The sequence below is a fragment of the Nothobranchius furzeri genome, chromosome 13 (assembly GCF_043380555.1).
Source record: "Nothobranchius furzeri strain GRZ-AD chromosome 13, NfurGRZ-RIMD1, whole genome shotgun sequence".
In the NCBI taxonomy this organism is placed as follows: Eukaryota; Metazoa; Chordata; class Actinopteri; order Cyprinodontiformes; family Nothobranchiidae; genus Nothobranchius; species Nothobranchius furzeri.
The window spans coordinates 32,041,336-32,064,823 of record NC_091753.1 but is presented as its reverse complement, the minus strand read 5'-3'; positions in this window follow the sequence as shown (position 1 = coordinate 32,064,823).

Here is a 23,488-nt window from a genome sequence, read left to right as displayed (position 1 = left end):
ACGGATGAACCGCACGGTCGTCTCTATGCTCAAAAAGTACGTCTGCTCCACTGGGAAGGACTGGGACGTCAAGCTTCCTCTGGTCCTGATGGCCATACGGTCCACTCCACAGAGATCCACGGGGGTTACGCCCTTTGAGATGATGACCGGCAGACTGATGACTCTACCACTGCACCTCCTGTATCACCCAGAGGATGTCAGTGTTGCCACTGCCTATACCGCTCATCAGTATGTGGCAGACTTGAAAACACACCTCAGAGCTACGTTCGCGCACGCTCAGAAGAAACTGGAGACCAACGTAGAAGGCGCTAAGGCCTACTACGACCAAAAGACAACCAGCCGCGAATACGAGGTGGGTGACAAAGTATTCTACTTTCGGTTCGCCCAACCGGCACGCAAAGCTAAGAAGTTCCTGCCCTGCTGGTCAGGACCATTTGAGATCGTGGCAAAACTCTCTCCAGTTGCATACAGGTTACGCATCACCAAAGCGAGACAGGAGCCTGTCTACAAATGGGTGCATGCAAACCAAATCAAACCCTACGTCAAACCGTCCCCGCGGGTACAGAGACCAGACTCCCCGCAGGAGGTAGACGTAGTCTCGACATAGTTCTATGCATGGAAATGGAAAAGGGGGGAAAGTGCACGTTTAACCCACTAACATGTACTAACCGACAAAGAACCAGCCCCCCCCCCCCCCCCCCCGCCCGCCGTCACTTTCACTAACCAAGAGAAACTCCTTCCTAGACCGCTAACAGGATGTACCTACTAAAACCTTACAGGGTACTCTGGTACCTACACTAGGCTCTGATTAATGGATCTCTACGTGCAATCAAGACTTTGTCTGAAACCATACCTCAGGATATTGTGTACACATGAGTGGTGAGAGATTTGATGCAGGACCTGCTCAGGGAAGTAAGTTCCACGCTGGACAGCTTGGTTGAAAGTCGTATTTCCCCGTACTTGGTACCACTGGACCTGCTCAAAGATAGCTTGACAGCTGCTACCCCTCTACTGTGCACCTTTCACAAATCCACCTAGCGTACAGCCTAGGCAGTGCAATTCCCATTCACGTTGAAAAAAATTAGAACTCGGTTTCCTGTTAAACGTTCCCATAATTGTGACACCTCACATCTATAAGTTAGGTCGATGCTGAACATTGGTATTTGAAAGGACGGTAGGCATTTCCACTTTGAACTAAAAACCTGGCACTCCATCACCTCAACCTCGAACAGCATGATTCGGAGATTGAGATCATGGACGCTTTCCAGGGTTATAACTTTACCATCGATTTAGAAATTGACCAACAATTACTGATTGAAGGAACCAAATTTGCTGAGTTCACACAAAACCCACATGAACTTACTTTGACGCCCAAGACGCTACATTGACACAGATTATACGACTTTAATCTGCACATTGGTCGCCCTGGGGATGGGATGGCTCATCACGGCTGTGATAGCTTATTCCGCCTACAGGCGTGTTAATAAACTCCAAGATAAGATGCACTTGCTCACCTACGGTGTGCCTCGTGACCGCGTTCGGGGAGAATCCAAGCGTGAATGTACCACACCTGTCTAAAGGGGGTGAGCAACATTTTCTTTATTATTTTGTAACCCTAAGAGTAGTTCTCACTTTAGTCTACCTCACATTTTTATCTGAGTGTTGCATTATGTCACATTCTTTATAAGCTACACACTGAATGTATGACCTAAGAATGTATTTTATGAGACCTCAAGGTTGCTATGAATTTTCTTGGATGTTATATGTTACATGTTTTTTTTTTTTTTTTGGGTTTCTGTATTTTTGTTTCTTACTTGGTCACATATTGACTAGTGGTTATGTGCCGGCCCAGCTCAGTCTGTCAATGACTCTGTCTGACGCACCAGCACATTGTAGTACCTCTTAGTTTAATGGTCCTTGTTTTAGCCCAAAGACTGTCCTGATCCGCCCTTTGGACCAAAAAGGGGGGAATCTTGGGACCACATAGGTCAATGCGCGTTTGCGAACTATGGACCTCGTACATCACCGCGTGCTCCATAAACTGAACTGTATGGCCGGCGGTGAGATGCCTTTGTGTCCACTCGTGGAGTTAACCGCCCACCGACCTTCCTCCTTCTACACTACTACCTCTCGCATGGACGACATCTTCATTGCGTACCACCTGCGTGAGTGGCTTCTTCTCGTTATGCGCGTTGGGGACTATCCCGTTTCCTATCCTCTTTGTGCCTGACCAGGATCAAATACCAAAGGCGCCAGGATCCAAGCCAAGACCAAAGACAAAGGCGTCCAAGGAGACCAACGTCCTAAGGGACAAACCCACCTGTGCTTCCGACAATCAAGTCGACCTACGTTCATGAGGAACAAACCCATCTGTGCTTCCGACGATCGAGCTTTGGGCGCGATCCCCGAAACCAAAAGGGGGAATGTTGAGGGTCTGACCTCATGAGGAAATTACTATGCAGTGATTTTCTCCAAAATGACTGTGCTTAAATTGCTCTGAAAAGCAAATAATCACATCAGCGCCAAGAAACTTCATTTCCCATGATGCTTTGCACACGGAAGCATTGTGATGACGTCACCGCCTAGTACCAGAAACACGTTCTGCGCATGTGCGGGAAGCCGTGGACTTTTCCCGCGAACTAAGACCATAAATCTTCAGCAGAGACAAAGAAACCTCGTTCTTTTGCCCAGGATACCTGGCGGTGAGGACACGCTTGTCGAACGCTCCGACTTCTTTGAGCACGCGGAAGCTCTAAGAGCCAAGTTGAGCCCACGGGACCGCTGATCTGCTCGTTTCTGCTCCCCTCCAGCTGATGTTTGAGGACACAGAACTGCGGAGGGAAACAACAACTCCATCCAGCTCTCAGAAACGCTGTAAGTTGTCAAACTCAGCCCAAAAGGAACTTCGTTTTCTTTGTGTCCAGCCGTGGAGAAACACTCGTGGAGCCAAACAACGGAGAAAGCATCAAACCGGCGGATGACGCTGAAAACTGCGGAGAAAAACGGAGAACCGTCAAGTCATAACAGCGGGGGACGCCTTGCTGCTTTGGTGATCAGAAAACTTTTTTTTTCTCCTTTTCTTCTCCCGTTTCCTCTATAGTCCAGAATAAGCAATAAAATCGCGCTATTGCTTAAAAAGTAGCTTCGTGTTTTCCTCTTTCGTCCCAAACACGTCCGTCGGGTCATTTTGAAGAATAAACTGCTTATTGATCATTGTTTGGTATCTTAAAATGGTTTCTGTCATGGCCAGGCTGAAACCAAAAGATATTAATTTGTGATTAATCTTTTGTGTTGTTTCATGATCTTTTGAAATGTTTTGAGTGATTTAAGGTTAAGTTACTACTGATTCTAAGTGCTTTGGAAGTTAAAGTGCAAGTTGCCACCCACACTTTAGCCAGACAAAGGGGTCAGCCATCTTGTATTCAAGACTCCATTTTGAATCCATACACACACACACACACACACACACACACATACACACTACTCCTTTGTGAGAACAAAGGACCCCATTCATACATCCTCCATCACATGCAAACACATCCATCTTCAATCATATCACACGGTTATTATTCATCTATTCCACTGTTTATTCATTTGACAAATTGTTAATTAAATGTTATAAAATTCAGATTTTTGTGTCCAGTAGCTTTGTTGTGTCGAAGAGAATTCTCTGCTCCAAGGATTCTACGAACTTCAAGAAAGACTGATAAGAGTTTTGGATTCAATTTTTCCCCGGAAAAAGGGGAATGGTGCCCCGTATATCTAAGAATATCTTAATTAATTAATAAATCAGTAAATATTTACATATTTACAGAATTTATTGAAGAATCCAAAAGTAAGTTGAAGCTTACTAATTGTTCGCTCCTAATAACCCCAACAATATGTAGGATCAAGTTCAATTTAACTACTCTAAAGAGTTTCTTAAAGATACACGAAGTAACTTAGTGACATTTTTTTAAACCATTTTCTTGAGCCAGTAAGTGCTAAAATGACTTTTGCAGGGTGAATGCATAATCTCTTGGGTCCCTCTGCTCCTTGTGGGTAGAATAACACGTACGAGCCTCCCCGGACCGGTAACCTGAGAAGCAGTAATGCTTAAAACAAGCCATGTTAACGCCTCAGAACAGACAGGCTAGAGATAGCTGATGTTCGAGGCGGAGCCTCTGAAGAAACAAAGAGAACCTTTGTCCGATAAAGCAAAAAAAAAAAAAAAAAAAAAACGAACATCTGACTGAAAGAGACGTCAAAGCAGAGTCACCATCAGGAAAGTGTTTTCTGTATGGTGAGAGCGCAGAGACAAAGAATAATTCAAATTGGATCCAGACTTCACAATCATGCTATTGCACTTGCAACTATAACTTTTATTATGACTTCTGCTAGTTTAAAAACAAGGGTCAACAGCAAGGGGGAGGAGAAAATAGTATGTTTTTATGGCGGTGATTTAAAATGAACACTAGTGGGTGTTAAATCAAACAAACACTGCCTACAGGCCCTTTAAGTTGCCACTGCCAGACACAAATGTTATATAAAAATTCACAGCTGAAAAACAACATTTTTTGAGTATGTAAAACATTCAGCTCTAGTTGTCTGTTTACCTCTTTTGTCCTCCCTCCATTCCTCTCTTTCCACCCTCATTGTCTTCATGGGGGCAAGTGATCGATGTGCTGCCTCATTAGAGTGTAACAAGGTTAGGAACTCTGGCCTCTTACTGTGTGTGTGTGTGTGTGTGTGTGTGTGTGTGTGTGTGTGTGTGTGTGTGTGTGTGTGTGTGTGTGTGTGTGTGTGTGTGCGTGTGTGCGTGCGTGTTTAATAAACTCAGCTGGTAGTTTCAGGGGTGTGCATTTATTTGTTTTAAAGATGTACATACACTCCACTAGGACGTAATTTTTTTGAAGTCAACTTGACTGTGAAGAATGTGTGCTGAAGGACTATTTAGGTTATTTTGTTTGTGTATATTCTGGTTTGTGACTGTGTGTGTGTACCAACTGTTTGTAGCTGTCAAGATAATGATTCCACCACTCAGCTTCTTGCTGCTCTCGCAGTGAACTGAATCAATAACTATGACAAATCCAGAGTCCAATTGTGTCTTGCTGTGTGTGCACACAGACACACATACATGGACCTGCCGTACTTGGGCTTATTCTGTTTGAACCGGCTGTATTGATTGTTCTGCTATTGAAACTCCTGCAAGGAGTTAGCTGTGGTTTTTAGCACATTGCTTCCACCTCTGACAGCTCAAAAAGCCGTTAGGCTTTTGTTTCTGTGAGCTGAAGTGAAAATTCCCTAAAAAACACACACATACACTCATATTCTTGCAAAGATACAGAACCGTAGTAATTAGTCTTACAATTTTCAACTCTATGCTTTCTCACATTTGCAATTTTCAACTGTATGCTTCCTCACATCATTCAAATTTCATACTTGTCGTATTTTTTAAAAAATATATATTTTAAAATTCTTTGCTCCGCCACACAGATGAGTTCATACACAAATAGCAGCAGCACTGAACTGAAGGAGCACTGGGTGCCACAGTTAACGTAAAAGTCACTCTGTTTTCAGTCACTGCTGTGCCAGCTGAGTTAACTCAGTCGTTGAGGATGTTTTGGGTTCTGGCTGTCTGAACATTGCAGAATTTTCTTCCTTGCTTCAGTCGGTTTCTTCATCTTGCTGACAGTAGCAGATGACAAGCAACTAACACTACTGTACGCTTGGCAAAGTGAAAGGCAAGCATCAATTGTGTTGAATATGTAAACTATTGTTATACAAAATCACTTAAAATAATTAATAAAATTATTCATTTAGAAGTCATTTATTTTGGCACTCTGAAATATTTGCGCCTAAAAGATAGGCCTTAGGTTGCATAAAAAGAACAACTCAGTACTACAGTATTTTATATCATAAAACAAAGATTAATACATTTGTGATGCGTTTTACATGATCAAAATCTCAAAGCGCTTGCAAAACCTTATAATAACCACGTTTACATGCACAGAATTAATTGGATTGAACGCCCATTCAGATCAAAAACTGCATTGAACATGTCAATCGTAATGTTCTATCTTAATGTTTTAAATTTCAATCCGATTGAGAGAGGTGGTGTTGTCCGACCATCATTCTGATTGCATGTACACAGCCATTCAGATTGTTGGAGTAAAAGAATGCCCACTGCGCATGTATGGAACAGCTAGCCAGCCTCCCATCTATCATTTAGACTACCAGACCTAAAAAATGACGGCCTAATTAACGAGTGCCGGCTTTTAAACATGATGGTAAGTCATCCCTGTTTCAGTAATATCTAATCCAGAACTTGCATTTCGTGGAAATAAAATAAAAATCTGATTATTGCACAAATCATTCGACGAAAATGCTCAAGTCTGTACTGGAAACACGCAGATTCATTTCGGGTTTGCAGCACGGATCACCGTTTCTGTGAACACAGCTGTTTCTGCAGCAGGTGGATGGAGACATGTTTGTAAAGAAGACAGGATAACGTCGATTGTACAGACCTGGTTTGAGTGTAAGGAGTGTTACAACCCCTCAGGTGGAAGAAAATGAAGGGAGATGCAACACGGCAACCACAATGAAGTGGCAAGACACATTGAACCTTTTAAAGTATAAATCAGATTTTATTACAAAGACATCACTGAGTGGGAGGGGGGGGGGGGCAGCTAGGTGGCGCCAAATCAAAGAAACCGGCAAAACAAAACCAGGCCTAGCTTTCCAGCCATCTTCAGCAACCAAAACTTAACTAAAACTCCATATGTCTTGTCTAACAAAAATGGGGGTTAAAACCATACAAGGGTGGCACCACCCTGTCTTCCTAGTGTTAATAACAGAAATCTGAAAACCAGAAAAAGTGTTGAAAATGTACAGGGTACCCCAAACTTACTTGGTCTACTAACAATCCCCACCACAAACCTTCAAACCAAAGACAGGCTCCAGCTAGTGATGGGAAAAATGAAGCGAGGCACCGCAGTGTGTGTCGAGCAAAAGTGGGCGTGCCAAATGAAGCCCTGCTTCGTGGCTTGTATCAGGAAGGGGGAAACCACGTGACCGAGGCCTCGGTTTGTGCCGGTGACATCATTGGCTCGGCCATTGTGTCGCTTCTTTATAAGCTGCGTGAAAAGCTGTGACGCTTCGTGGTGTTGTTGGCGTTAGGGGAGAGTTAGTGAGTGAGCGAGCGAGCGAAGCAATCAGTCAGTCTGTAGAATGTATTACTTGTAGCCTTCTGAAGTGAGCCAAAGGTTACATTTATTTTTAGGACACACTTGGGAGTAGGTTAAAATTTGGGTGTTTGTTTGAATGAGTTGTCAACGATGCACTCTTGGTGTGGGCACTTTATTCTGCAGTCACAGAATCTAGGTTTAAAGACCAACAATCCAACTTTTACAGATAGAGCCTGCAAGAAAAAGGAAGTCCACCAGTGTGGCAATATTTTGAGTTGGTCGCTCATAATAAGGTGAACAATGTATGAATTATCTGAGGGATATACTCTTGCATTGGCTTATAGCTCCACATCACAGCAAAAAAAATTTTTTTTAAATATATATATATATATATAAATTGCCCATCTGAGGTCATAGTTTTAGCAGATGTTTGGTTGTTACAGATGTGATTGTTTGAAAGTCTGTCCTTTAGCAGAAGTAGATTTCCTTAAACAGAAAAGCTCTCTATTGACTTTGTAGCAATGATACTTTCCCATACAATAGTAACTGGAAATAGAATGTGTTCATTAACAGTAACTTGTGGCTCAATTTTACAACATTTCGGAAATTTGTTGTGTTCTTATTTAAAATATCCACAAAAGCAGCAAGAATCAAACAAACAATAATTGTTAGCCTGCTAGCAAATTTGCCTTTCAATAATATAGCACTGGTAAAAGCCTATTGTAACATGCTGAAAGTTGAGAGCCTGGTTGGGGTTTGAACCCACCATCTCTGGCATGAGAGTCAGGCATGCTAACCAGTCAGCCAAAGAAGTAATTTTGTGGATTGATAGCCAGGGCGTGTTATAAATTGGAGGTGTCCGTGATGGGATGCCCATACTGTCACATCTTTTTATATTAATGTTATTTAATGTCAAAGGTGAAGTGCATGGTGTGTGATAAGGAGCTGACTTACAGCAACAACACATCTAGCATGCTCCACCATTATAGAGCATTACATGACCATCCTGACCCTGCAGCAGGTCCTGCCAACCAACCAGCTACCAGCCAAGGTATTGAAAGTTTTATGCTTATAGGTTTCATAGGCTCTTACCTATTATTTAATTAGATTCCAGAAAATCAATGCTGGATAATGCTGTGGTCAACATGGTAATCAATGATTCCCATCCATTCTCTATTGTGGAGGATGTTGGCTTCAGAGAGCTGATGCAAGTCGTGGATCCCAGCTACATTACCGAGCAGAAAGGTGCGTCGAGTGAAGCTGTTCATTTCTAATGCATAGTCTCAGACTAATTGTATTTTTATTTCTTCCTTAGACTCTGAAGGAAATGGTGGAGGAACGATACAAGGAGGCAAGAGAAAAGGCAAAAGTCCAGCTGCAGAAGGCGGTGGCTGTTAGCCTCACTTCTGACATGTGGACCTCCATTAATATGGATGCCAACCTTGCAGTGACCAGCCACTTCATAGAAGACACACTGCACACCACCTTACTTGGGGTTCACCATTTCCCAGTGGTTCACACAGCTGAAAACTTGCCTGATGGGCATATTAAGATTATGGAGTGGGGCATTGTTAACAAAGTAAAATGCCTTATTACAGATGGGGCATCAAACATGCTTGCCTGTGCAAGAAAACTGAACATAAGGCACACAATTTGCATTGCCCATGCCATTAATCTCATTGTCCGAAAATCACGTGATGACTTTGATGGGCTAAATGACTTGAGAGCTAAATGTAGACGGCTCATAACATATTTCAGGACAAGCACCACAGCAAAGGAGCGGTTGTTCCAGGTGCAGGAACAAATGGGAAGGCAGCCCCTTAAAATGATTGTGGAAGTTGACACTCGTTAGAACAGTACATTCCAAATGTTTCAACACGTGTACGACCTGAGAGAGCCAGTGGGGGCTGCCCTGGCCTCCTTACCAACAGAAACACCCCCACTGACAGCACCGGAGCATGACATCATGAAGGACATCTTATGCATTCTTGCTCCATTCCACCAAGCAACAGTGGACCTCTCATCTGAGAAGAGGGTGTCGGCATCTGAAGTAATACCTCTGATGGCAATGGGTCATGCTATTGGAACCAAAACTCTGACCTTGAGTACCAACATGGCAAAGCAACTGGGCAAAAACATGGTGAGAAGACTGTGACCATATACATCACTTAGAGTCTGTTAGTATTTTGACACTACCAACACTGCTGGATCCCAGGTTTAAAAAACTTGCCTTTGTGAGTCCTACAAAAGCACGAGAAGCAGTGACACGTTTAAAGAATGAATGTGTTGTCCTGATGAGACAGACTGAAGTGATCACTGTAAATGAACCAGCTCTTCTGTTAATAGGTGACCTATGGCATCTGCTGGACCAACCGAAGCAGCTCAAGTGTGGTGGCAGATGCCACTATTGAAGTTGACTGCTATCTTGGAGAGCACAACATTCCACGAAATGAGGATCCGTTGCTCCACTGGGGCGAGACAAAAAGTTCATATCCACACCTTTATGAGTTGGCAAAAACATTCCTGTGCTCCTCAGCATCATCTGTACCATGTGAAAGAGTTTTTTTCAAAGGCTGGGGAAATACTGCGCAAAAAAAGGGAACAGGCTCAACCCAAAAACCTTGGAGAAACTTTTGTTTTTGAATAAAAATGAGTAAAACCAGTAACTTTTTGGAAACTTATATTGGAATTGACTTTATTGCCTTGACGCACAAAAGCTTTTCACATAAAACTATATCTGGGTGAGTAGTGTGGTTTTATTATTGTTTATTTTTGTCCCTTTTATTATTATTGTTCTGTTTTTACATTTAAGGTTTCCATTCAGCTAAAATTTTAATTAACAATAATTATATTTTATATTTCACTTTTGCACAAAAGGAGAACAATACACCCAATTTTGTTGTTTCTACATACTTTGTAGTACTGTGAAATGACAGACTATCATAAAACATTAAATCATCCAGCAGATGGCAGTGTCTTGAAGCACTTAGGTGAGGCCTCGAGTAGTGAGCCATTTAGTAACACAATGTGTAGGAAAGCCCCGTTGTTTCATGGGGCTTCATTTTTTCCCATCACTAGCTCCAGCTGCAACACAGGTGAGTCAATCAGCAACAGGTGCCTCGGAGAGAAAGAGCTGCAGTGCTTGCAGCCAGCCTTTATAGTGACTCCTCGGCTTCTGATTGGTCCAGCAGAGACCTTTATGGATTCAGATAGGTCTGTTGGCAAAGGGCTGGGCACTTCATTAGCCAATCCAGCTCCAGCAGCACCAGCAGTCCTCTGACCAGGCTCTGCACCTGGGGATGACAAACACCAACACAGCCCGGAAAAGAAAATATATGTTTAGCCGACACTCACATGTAACAAGGAGGCTGATGTTGAGTCAAAAAACATCCTCAGTTAAATATTCTGGGCAACTATCTGAAAAACATGTTAACGCAGATGAGATGCAGTTCGTTTATTAACACATGATGAACACGGGCTTCCAAACTTTCTGAAGATCTCTTATTTAGTTTGAACAAAAGTTTCTCAACAGTTTCAGTTCACATTTTAATAATAAGCCCCAACAGAGCAGTAAAAAAAAAAAAAACATGAGTGCTAATGCTTCTACTAAATATTGAGCAAAGACACTGAATACTTAGGATGATGCGATATTTTTCTGTAATAAATTTGCTTAAATGTTTTCTGTCAAAATGGGGTGCTGTGTACATTAATGAGGGAAAAAATGATTTTAATTTTAGCAAATGGTTGCTATTTAACAAAAAGTGGAAAATTGACATGGGTCTGAATACTTTTCATACCCACTGTATATAGGCTATGTAGTTTAGTAGATTTTATACTGACTACATGTGTAATGTGGGAGAAGTATGGAGCTAGGATTGGGACAATATTACATGTAACTTGTACCAAGATTTTTAAATTGTAAGACACTTCTAACTGTAACTTTCATTTTGTAACATGTGATGTTCACTTTGTAACACTTGAATTTTGTTTTGTAACATCAAACTTTTATTTTGTAACTTGCAGAAAAAAAAATCTTGCCAGTCTACAATGCCCCAGTCTCCTAATCTGGCAGTATTCTGTTAGCTTTAGCATAGCATAAACAATGTAAATCAATGGTAGAATGGGCGATGGCGGCACATGAGTTAAGTGCCTCTGTCAGTGTGCCCCAGGGCAGCTTTGGCTACATCATAGCTCATCCCCACCAGTGTCTGAATGTCTGATTGTGCTGTAAAGCGCCTTGGGGGGTTCCAGGACTCTAGAAGATGCTATATCAAATATAGGCCATTTATTATTTACCATCTAGAAGCTAGCATTAAGAGCAAAAAAGACATTTATATTACAAAATAATAATCCTAATTTTTCTTGATGATTTCTATAGCCTATACATAAAAATAAGTAACAACACATTATAGGAGCTGATATAAATTTAAGAATATGTTACAAATTAGCACCGCTGCCAGGTGCAAAGACATGGCATGGGGGTCCCCAAAGAGTGGTACTTCCTATGTCGTTCCTTTAATAAATCTGTACTGTTTATAAGTCTAGAAGTCATGCATTTGTGTTTACAGAAGTATTTGTCTTTTTGAATTTGAAGTTGAGAAGCTAGCTGTTTTCACTTTTACTTTTCACTTTGATTATTTATACTAAGCTAAAGCAAACACATTACTCTGAGGAAAATGGCAACAAACTAAACTATCTTTTTAATTCATATTAAAAGAAAAAAATACCATTTGCAATAATTCGAACATCAACATTAAGTGCATTTTGCTTTTTCCTCTCAGATTTCTTGCTGGAAAAGGGGTCATTCATAGCATTTATCTATCATGAGAGGCTCAACCCAGACAATGCCTAACCCAATGGGTCAATGGCAATTTAATATTGCCATTAACCCAAGGATTATTTTGTCCTTCTGGAGACATTTGGCTACATTCAGACTATAGATGATGCATTAGAAGGGAAAACCAATGGCAGAGCAGGTAATAATGGTTCCTGAAATTTAAAAAGGAAATTAAAAAGTGAGATAACATGAAAATCACTGCTGATTACATTAGGGTTTTACACACTTTGACAAGTTCAGATAAAAATATAAGTAGTGTATATACTGTTATTACAGTTGTGTAATCAAATACATATAAAACATTAATGAATATGTGCACATTTGCAGCAGTTAAAGGGACTACTTTGGTAAAAATATATAAATAAATAAAATTAGAAACAAAAACAAACAGTTCTAGATGCATCACTGAGACAAATTACAATATTATGTTGATTCATATTTTTCCCTCAGGTGTCCCTCAGGTTATGTCGTAATGTCAAAATGGTACTTTAGCTCGAATAAAGTCCCTTTTCTGACCTAGAGCTCTCTTTTTTGCAATATGAGTGGAGTGTTCATGAGCATGTAAGGGAATGAATGACACAAGAACTGGGTATACCTCTGAGTGTAGAATGGCTTTTCTAGCTCCTTTAAATGAATGCTGGCTTTTCAGTGTCCTTGTGTGGTAGTTCATGGAGAGAGAGAGAGAGAGAGAGAGAGAGAGAGAGAGAGAGAGAGAGAGAGAGAGAGAGAGAGAGAGAGAGAGAGAGAGAGAGAGAGAGAGAGAGAGAGAGAGAGAGAGAGAGAGAGAGAGAGAGAGAGAGAGAGAGAGAGAGAGAGAGAGAGAGAGAGAGAGAGAGAGAGAGAGAGAGAGAGAGAGAGAGAGAGAGAGAGAGAGAGAGAGAGAGAGAGAGAGAGAGAGAGAGAGAGAGAGAGAGAGATAGCTTTGACATAGTATTATGATCTACTGGTGCAGAAAAGTCACTGTAGATGCATGCAATAGAAAAAGTTTTTCTGCGATAGTCTACAGTCCCATGATCCTAAATTTCGGAATAATGCCATGAACAGAACTCAGAAGGACCCGTAATGACACCAAAAACTGTAAACCACCTTTAAAAGTCTTTATTTTGATGTGGAGTTACCAGATGGGCGAGGCTGGAGACAGGCGAAGGTCAAAATGGCAGGCAGAGTACAAGGCAGGGGTCTGGAGAAAACCTAGGTCCAGAGGCAGAGATCAGGCAGGGTGGAATGCTGGACATATTACTGGCATGAGCTTTACAATAATGGTTGCTATTAAAAAGTGGTTGGTATTAATTGCTCCAAATTCTACCTTTGTGGTTTCAGTTAGTTTGTACCCATGGTTTGTACCCATTGTTCTTTTGGTACAATCAATACCCTTTGACTGCCTAGGATATACTTGCCACTGGCTTTAATCTACTGAAGTATATTTTTTAAAAGAATATAATATTTTAATTATGCTTCTGAGGGTAAGCAGTTATATTATCGTTATTACTAGTTGGGTTACGCATTTAGAGATGCAGCCCCTGATGTTTTTAAATAACCTTGACTCATGACCCAAAAAATGTATGAAGTTCCATTTAAATTGAGCGTGAAGCCACTAAAATAATTAATGCTGGTCTGAAAACCCAAGCAGCCTAGATTGTACTCTCTGTATTTCATGCAACCAGTATTCATCTGTGTTTTTGTCTGGTGCATGAGTAATGCCATTAAGTGCACCTGAATGTAAATTATTTAAGTATAACCTGAGTTTGACATCAGGATATGTGCAGTGCAAAAAGACAGAAAAAAAAGATACATACGAATGTTGGCTGTGAAATAAAGTACAGCTTTATACGGTGTTGCAAGGTTGCATAAATGGTAAATGGCCTGTATTTGGATAGCATCTTCTAAGGGTTCTATAACCCCCCAAGGCGCTTCACAACACAATCATTTACCACACACACACACACACACACACACACACACACACACACACACACACACACACACACACACACACACACACACACACACACACACACGCTGATGGGGATGAGCTGCAGCTGCCCTGGGACGCACTGACAGGGGCAAGGCCTGTTGAACATTGGTGCCACTGGTTCCTCTGACCACCACCAGCATGCAAGGTGGGTTAAGAGTCTTGCCAAAGGACACAGCAGCATTTTCTGGTGAGAGCTGGGATCGAATCTGCAACCTTCTGATTACTGGACAACCCCCTCTACCTCCTTAGCAACTGCATAGTGCCAATAATGACACAAGCAGTTCATGCAATGTTGTCTGTGCATGAAGATACATGCATACGTTAAGTGCATTAAGTACGAAATGAGAAATGTTGGCAACAAAGTGGATTACGGATTTACCAACTACAATGCTGACTACTCACATGATGCACAAACTTTTGTTTGGAGGTCGTTCCTCTATGTGATTATAATAGCTTTAGCTGATTTTACAGTATGAAAGGAATCAAAACATTGATACTTTGACTTTTAACTTGTGTTTTAGAAAACAGGTATTTGAGTTTCTTCTAAGCTTCATTCCTTTAGAACAGAATGGACCTTATTGATCCCACAGCGAGGAAAGTTACTTGTTACAGCAGCATCAACAGAAGAAAAGTAATAACAAATGTACATGTACATATAAACACATAGGCAGTAAGCTATTATTATAACCTTTGATCACTAAAAACCATGAATAAAAATGAAAGACTTGGGTTCCAACACTATGCAGCATACTGTAAGGGATGCAGACATACTATGCAAATCTGGTATTGCACAAGTATTGAACACATAATGAGTGTTGCATTAGCATTATTCAGTACCAGGATAATGCCAGTACAGCTTACACTAAGGAGTTATTCATTCTTACCGCAGTGGGGATGAAAGATCTACTATAGCATTCTGTTTTCCATCAGGGAAGTTTCCGTCTACCTCTCAAGGAACTGTCCATGGTCCCCAAACGAACCACTGTGGGTGGGAGGATTTTGGAGGTCATCTTCCCCAGCATCCTCCTACCACACATCCCCACAACTGAATCCAGTGGGCAGCTCAGACTCAAACTAGCTTTGTTATTTTGTTAACAAGCTAACTTTGTTCACTTTTATTTAGTTTTGTTCTGTTTGTTCTCTTTTAAATAATTAATTTGAATACATTTTGTGCCATTTTCAAGTTTGCTTGTGTAACGTCCAAAAATGGTCAGTTTTCGTGTACAGTTTGACCTCTTCAGTATCTGGCCATATGGAGACAGGAGTCTACATGTGTTGCCTTTAATCTGCCAGATCCTGCATTCCTTCAGCTGGAGTCCGGGTCACGGGGGCAGCATCCCAACTAGGGAGCTCCAGACCGTCCTCTCCCCCGGCCACCTCCACCAGCTCCTCCGGTAGGACCCCAAGGCCTTCCGGGACCAGATTGTAGATGTAACCTCTCCAACGTGTCCTGGGCCGACCCGGGGGCCTCCTGCCGGCAGGACATGCCCGAAGCACCTCCCCAGGGAGGCGTCTGGAGGCATCCTGACTAGATGCCCAAACCACCTCAACTGACTCCTTTCGATCCGGAGGAGCAGCGGTTCTACTCCAAGTCCCTCCCGAATGTCCGAGTTCCTCACCCTAATGCTAAGGCTACGGAGGAAACTCATTTCGGCCGCTTGTATCCGCGATCTCGTTCTTTCGGTCATTACCCAAAGCTCATGACCATAGGTGAAGATTGGCAAGTTGAGGAATGGTTACCAGGACAACCTCAGAAACACGCCTTCTTTGATATGGAGGCTCTGACTGGGGTAAAAGACTACTTATGTCTCAGAGTTTAACTTGACCTTATTTTGTACTTGTGTGAGTGCAAATGGTTATGACCTTGTCATATCAACATGCTGAAACATATTTTAATCACTGTAATCATAATCATAACATTCATTTCACACTTCAATCATTGAGCACAGATTAATTAAACATTTCATTATATTATAATTATTATAAGTAGCAATAAACAAATGTTTATTTAATGATTATCTAGCTTATAAGTCGTAGAAGTTCATATCTGATTTAGGAAATCATTCTTTGACTTAGCAACTGATCCTAGCTGGAGTGTTCCTTATATGGAGGTATGAAGACCTGAAAGATTGGATCTTGAGGAGAAAACGTTATTGTTGACATTTTGTTATCTGTTCAGAGCTGCAGGCTCTGAGCTCCAGCTGGTGGGATGGAGGCAGGCCAATTTAAAAGGGAACACATACTGTCTTGTGTCTCCTTTTTGACCTGATGTTGAATGGTCAAACTGTACCTAAAAACTGACCATTGCTGGACATTACACCTGACTCTGAAGTAGCACGAAGTGTTTGATCACTGAAAAAGCAAAGAATCTTAGAATCTTCTGATTAAACATTCAAAGACCAAGCAGGTTGCTATTCTATATTTATATAGAATATTACATCATCCTGGTCATAAGTAAAAGTAATATAAGCTTAAAAGCAACAACATTTACCAACCATTACACTTGATGGATTTTTTAAAAATGTATTTCTGTTCTTTGAAACAAATTGGATGTTGAATTGAAGTTGGTTTCTTTGTTACAATTAACCAAAAAAGGAGCACAAAGTAAATTACTGTCATTTTATTTCATAATAAAGATAATAACCTCCAATAATAGCTGATTTGTTTGGGGCTTTAATGTTTAGCAATTATTTTGTCAGAATGTATGTCACTTTTCATTACGAGCTGCTATTTCACATGCAATGAAAGTCTTCAATTACACTGCGCTTCAAACTGACACACTTTATTACACTTCACACTTCAAATTGCTTCAATTCATTTTCATCCCCTCATTAACTCACCAAATGTCCTCCTATTTTCACTTTTAAAGCTATTTCAAGCTATGTCATATAATGCATTGCTTTTGAATCTGATTAAATAGTAAAAATAATTGTTCACATCCATATCCAGCTAACCAATGAGAAACATTTGAAAAAAGTTTCCTGATGTTAAGAGTTGCTTAATCTTCGATAAATAGGTTCATGTTCGATATTGTATAATTTCAAAATCTTACAATGACTGAGAAATGGTGCTTATTTAAAAAAATGTTGCTTTGGTTGATTATGGAAGGATAAGATCATGAAAAAGAAACATTAAATATTTTTACTCAGGAAGGGAAAATTACAATACAAACAAAAATGTAAAAAAAAAACTGAACTAAGTTCTGTGGATGTTTGACAAGAAGGAAATTATACAACTCTTAACGGACTCTCAACTCTACCTTCTGGAAGAAAAAATAATAGAAATAAATAAAATAAAAATAGTCAACTCAAGGTTTATTTATGTAGTACATATAAATGGCAACAGCCATTACTCCAACGTGGTGAACATATGCAATAAAAAATTATGCATTAATAGCATGAAAAGCTGTCTAGAAAAATGAAAATACCAGACAACACAATATAACATTAAAAATAGTAATCACCATAGGCGTCATTTTAACCGGGGACGCCGGGGACATGTCCCCGGCAAAATTTGTGATTGGCAGCTGTGTCCCCCCCACTTTCAAAAAAGCCTGCTGATGAGGATTTTTGTTTTACCAGCTCAGATCTTATACCAGGGATCGGCAACCTGTTCCCATCAAAGAGCCATTATTACCCGTTTCCCACAGTAATGAAAACACTGGGAGCCACAGCAGCGCAGCGTTGTGGGCGGGGCCTACCCTCAGACAGCAGAGAGCTGCTCAGAACCAGGTGACAGCAGCCGGTACCATGGGCGTCGCACCCGTGGGGGATGCAACACCCACACTTTTCCAGCTGTTTTTGCTCACCTCCACACCAGTCTGGTTTCTTTAGGTCGCACTCACTCTGTTTGCCTCATCTCCTTCTTCACCTCCACTTCTGACAACCGATGTCGGGTTTCCAGGAGAGACGGAGAGGGAGGGACGGAAGAGCTCGACTGAATTCATAATTTTACATCTTGACATTAGCTGTACAAAGTCTGAGTTTGATAAAGTGAAGAACAACAATTTGCAGAGGTTTATAACAGGCGCGGCGCCAGGTTTTCATTTTTGGGTGGGCCACGGTAATTCTGGACGGACCTTAATAAGCAGTGACTTAAGTGAAGCAGGCAGGTCGCGCTAGAAAATTTCGTTTAAAAAGATGTCATAAATGTTTTCCCCCGTCATTTTTATTTATAAAATATGAAGTAAAAACTCCCAATTTAATTTTCATTCATTTGTCATTAATATGTAGTCTACTCCCGTGCGTTAAGTGGACCATCTTCCAGTAAAAGAAAAGCATCCGGCCCACCTCTCCAAATGCGTAAAATGTGCACCACAGCCGTTAGGCGCACCGCGCGCACCGTCAGCTGTCAGCCCAGACAAGAGCAGAGCAACTAGAGAAAGAATAGAGGATAATTGTGTCTGGATGTGGATGGAGATTACATTTTACAGCAGCCTGATCATCATTTAAATACGTAAACCATCACCTGTCTTCTAGTCCACGCTATCAGCATTATGTTAATTGGTGTGTGTGTGTGTGTGTGTGTGTGTGTGTGTGTGTGTGTGTGTGTGTGTTTTCCACTTCAAACACTGGTCTAACCAACCAGACCAGCGTGTCCAATAACATATTAATGTTACAATTAAACAGTTCCACTTCATGTAGGCTAGGAACATTTCACCTGCTGTGGCCCGACCGCTTCTGCTCCACATAAACTTTGTGCGTGACCAAATGTCTCTACAGGTGCTTTCTGAGCTGAAGAGGCGACTGGATGCGTCATGCGTCTCCATATTGCAGACGGGAACAAGCGCTATTCAGCCAAACTTTCATAATTTCGTAAAAATAACATTTTTCCATGTGACATCCCTCAGAGAGACCGGGTTTCCAGGCCGCTTCAGTGGGAGGAAATCAACCAACATCCTTGAGTTTATCCGTCAAAATAAACAGTCAAATGGAAATATCTGTAACCTGTCATTTAACTGTTTTGCTTTCTTGTGAAGATTGTTGCAAAGAGAAACAATTAAACCTGATTAACCCCAGAGTCACGCGCACTGCGCTGTACTTCGTGACTGTAAATGAGGGGAAACGATTTAATCGGATCCTTTTCTTTTCAACATGGTTTAATGTAAAGTTTCATTCAGTACAAACTTTAGTTACACCAATCTAACGAGACAGAGCCTGGATTTGTATTCTGAACAGTTTAAACATGTTTAAAACGGAGACGTGCGTGACGCGTCTAAAATTCGCACCTGCTCCGCTATTATGGAAATTAAACTTACAAGATGAATAACATGAACTTATTTTAGGCACAGACAACATCCCCCACACTTTTGAAAAGCTTGCAACGCGCCTGGTCGCTCGTGTACATCAAAGTTATCTTTCATAAAAAGATAATCAATAAAACGATTAAATAAAGTGGATCCAGAAGCTGTAGCCCGTCTCTGCCTTCAATATTCACCCTGTTGGTGGTTTTACTGAGCAGGTGCCACTTTTGTCATACGTTTCTTTTTAAAACATGTTTAGGCTGTTCAGAATACAAATCCAGGCTCTGTCACGTTTGATTGTTGTAATTAAACTTTGTAGGTGGGGAAGGTCGGAAAGCAGCTCAGAAGCGCATATGATTACGCACAAGTGTGAGGCGTCAACCCGGTCTCACAGTAAGACCGGGTTGGAACTGTTCAGGTTTACGCAGACAATCTTTACATTTAGAATTGGCATACAGATGTAAAATTAATGCAGTAAAATATAAAGCATTTTATTTAAATATCCATTCATTATTTTACAAGCACAGAGAGCCGCATGCGGCTCCAGAGCCGCGGGTTGCCGACCCCTGTGCTAGCCTACTTTATTGTCCCCAGCAATTTTTAAGCCCCACTCAAGTGTATGGTTATTGTCCCCAGCAATTCTGACAACAAACTGACGCCCTTGGTAATCACAATAATAACAGACAACCACAAAATAAAAAAAAACCCAATAATATTACAAGACACAAATGTTTAACTGTTTTACAGAATTAGATTGTTTAAAAGTTTTGTTTTAGTTGTGATTCAAATGTGGTCCACCGAGTGGCTGACTTGCCAGACACATAGATGGAGGAGCTATTTGAATATAAATATCTTTTCATGCAGAACATCACCTTTGTGAGAAATGTTGGCCAAGTGCATTTTTCCAGTGCATAATTGTGACTAATGCCAATTTTGATAAGAAAAAAATTTATCAGGGTGTGTCAGTGTAAGTATGACAAATTGTGATGTGTTTCTATTTCTTATTCTCAAATAGTTTTGTAGAAGTCCTATAAAGTTATATTTTCACGGAGAAAACAACTTAGTTCAGTCTTCTGTGCTCCTGAGCTCCCTGTGAGAATAAATTATACCTTTGACATTTTAGCAGTTGGAATGCTTTCAGCCCTGCATGAAAGTGACAAATTTCTCAGTTTAATCTGGACCAAAAGAGCTTACAAGAGCTGACAAATCTAAACAGAAACTATTTATTGATTAATAGTAAAAGGTTGTTTGCAGCAGGAGAGGATTACAGAATATTATTATTCCCAGGACAAAGGCAGGACGTTTGTCAACAATAACCTGGTTTATTGTAGTTACAGATTAAACAACATATTTTCTTCATTATTTAAACCAGGGATTCCCAAAGTGTGCCGCTAGGGGGTGCGCGAGGTGAAAAGTGTAATGGCTGCGGAGCTCAGAGAAGTCTGTCATATGTCACCATTAGCGTAGCCAGAAACTCGTTTGTGGGTGGGCCAAAGAAAAAGTAAGGGGGCACAATAAATGTAATTGAAAACAAGTATATTTTGCGCACGCACATTGAAAATATATGTGTCTTTCATATAAGCTCTTTCATATATTATTATAAGCTCTTTTATATGAAAATATATGTATCTCTCACATATGCTCCTTATATATTATCATAAATACATTATATGCCTTTTCATGGAATCTTGTTATAATATCAAAAACCTCTCAGTGCCTTTTCTGCACAAAGCTCTAACCAGCTGCATACCTGGAAGGGAGTAACACATCCCATCTCCTGTCCACCTTATCTCACAGCACCAACTGTTCCGAGGATGTTGCAGGATGTGTTCCTGGCCATCTCAAGGTTGCATGTTCTTGGGATGAATTGGTCTTTCATTAACAAGGCTATTAGCTGACGTGTGTCTGCAAGTGCAGATGGCAGAACTACGTATGTAACATTCCATAATCTGTTAATAAATATAGCTGCTGATCAGAGAACGCCAGAAACACTTGATGCAGCAGACAAGAGCTAAACGCGGGTTTAGCTGGGAAAGCTGTGTGTTTCTCCCTCTGCAGCGGTGAACCAGATTGATTCCTCTGATTATTTGTCTTCACTCTACCAACGAAAGGTGTTTTTTCCTCTCCATTTACTCCGTACCTGTGATGGTCTTACAGAAGAAAAGACCAACAACGTGTATGTGTGTCCTCCGCATGTGCCCTAGCTTCATAATAACAATGCGCCGAGCTTCAGTACTCTGGCCTGCGCACGTCCATATGTTCCGTATTCGATCATTTTTAACGGTGTTGGAGGAATCTGAAGGTGGCGAGTCATTCTCGCAGATTGTAATTAACACCCTGTCTCATGCAGGTGTTCTGACATTGTAAACCTCACACACAGAACATTGTGGATGTAACAAAATAAATCAAGAAATGATTCCCATCTGAGCATTTTAGCATTATTATATTATTATATTAGCACCAGGCGCATTGCAAGCTTTTCAAAAGTGTGGGGGATGTTGTCTGTGCCTAAAATCATTTGATGTTATTCATCTTTTTAGTTTAATTTCCATAATAGCGGAGCAGGTGCGAATTTTAGACGCGTCACGCATGTCTCCGTTTTAAACATGTTTAAACTGTTCAGAATACAAATCTAGGCTCTGTCTCGTTAGATTGGTGTAACTAAAGTTTGTACTGAATGAAACTTTACATTAAACCATGTTGAAAAGAAAAGGATCCAATTAAATCGTTTCCCCCTCATTTACAGTCACGACGTACAGCGCAGTGCGCATGGCTCTGGGGTTAATCAAGTTTAGTTGTTTCTCTTTGCAACAATCTTCACAAGAAGGCAAAACAGTTAAATGGCAGGTTACAGATATTTCCATTTGACTTTTATTTTGACGGATAAACTCAAGGATGTCGGTTGTTTTGAAAGAATTACCCCGACGCACACTGATGCACACACAGGTGAGCTGACATTTTAATTGTTATGCACATCGCGGAGGTAACTAAATCAATCAAGAAATGATTCCCATCAGAACGTCAGAGCTTTATACTGGACACTGTGCTCAGTGTGGCTCGGAGCGCACACGGACGACAGTGAGCTGAAGATCTAGAGGGGAGCGCAGCACAGAACCACGGCGCATGCATTAAGATTTCCTCCCACTGAAACGGTCAGGAAACCCGGTCTCTCTGAGGGATGTGTCACTTGGAAAAATGTTCGCTGATTATGAAACTTTGGCTGAATAGCGCTTGTTCCTGTCTCTAATATGGAGACATGACACATCCAGTCTGAGGCAGAATAGCCTCTTCAACTCAGAAAGCACCTGTAGAGACATTTGATCACGCACAAAGTTTATGTGGAGCAGAAGCGGTTGGGCCACGGCAGGTGAAAAGTTCCTAGCCTACATGAAGTGAAACTGTTTAATTGTAACATTAATATGTTACTGGTCTGGTTGATTAGACCAGTGTTTGATGTGGAAAACACACACACACACACACACAGATTCAATAAGCGCACGCTGCGCAAACTCCGGTGTGCCGTCAGACTGAAGGCAGAAATGAGCGCTGCCTCCTCCGTGATAAACACTTTTGAGGTTTTATAACAACATTTTTCATTCAAGGCCAAATTAAGAGATTAGCTTCTATTTTGGGATGACGTATTAAAGTCGGGTCCGCTCCAGCCAGTGACTCCGAACCTGACTACAGCATGTTACTGCAGCATTTGTTATTCCAGTCCGCGTGGCAGCGGATCGCAGATTCAGCCACACCATAAAACAGCAATAAGTCGGTCTGAGGCAAAAGTGAACCTCATGGCTATATCTTTTCCCTTTTCCCCTATTGACATTTGATTACGCACAAGTAGGTGATCAGCTGAGGTTTAAGGTTGGTTTATGCTTGACGCGTCCGCAAGGTCCGCACGGCTCCGCGCAGAGAAGTTGCGTCATTTTGCGTCATTTTAACAACCACGCCCCTCCACCGCGTCTCCGCACGGCCCAAGATTTCCGCAACGCGCACCTCGGAAAATTTCTAACCACGCGGACGGATGGACGCGGAAAAACATGGCGGACCGGCAAGAACTAGTATGGCAGAGGTTTGTAAATACAGACATTTGTATGATTCAGCTCTCAGAGATCACCGTGATCACCATGTTGTTAATAATTCTTGGAGAGAAATAGCTCGCACTGTCGGAAAAGACGAGGACGCTGTTAAAAATGCTGGAATGCCATGTTGTAAACAGTAATTTCTACTTCTACTATGGTGTAGTGTTGGATGCATGCCGTAGAGCT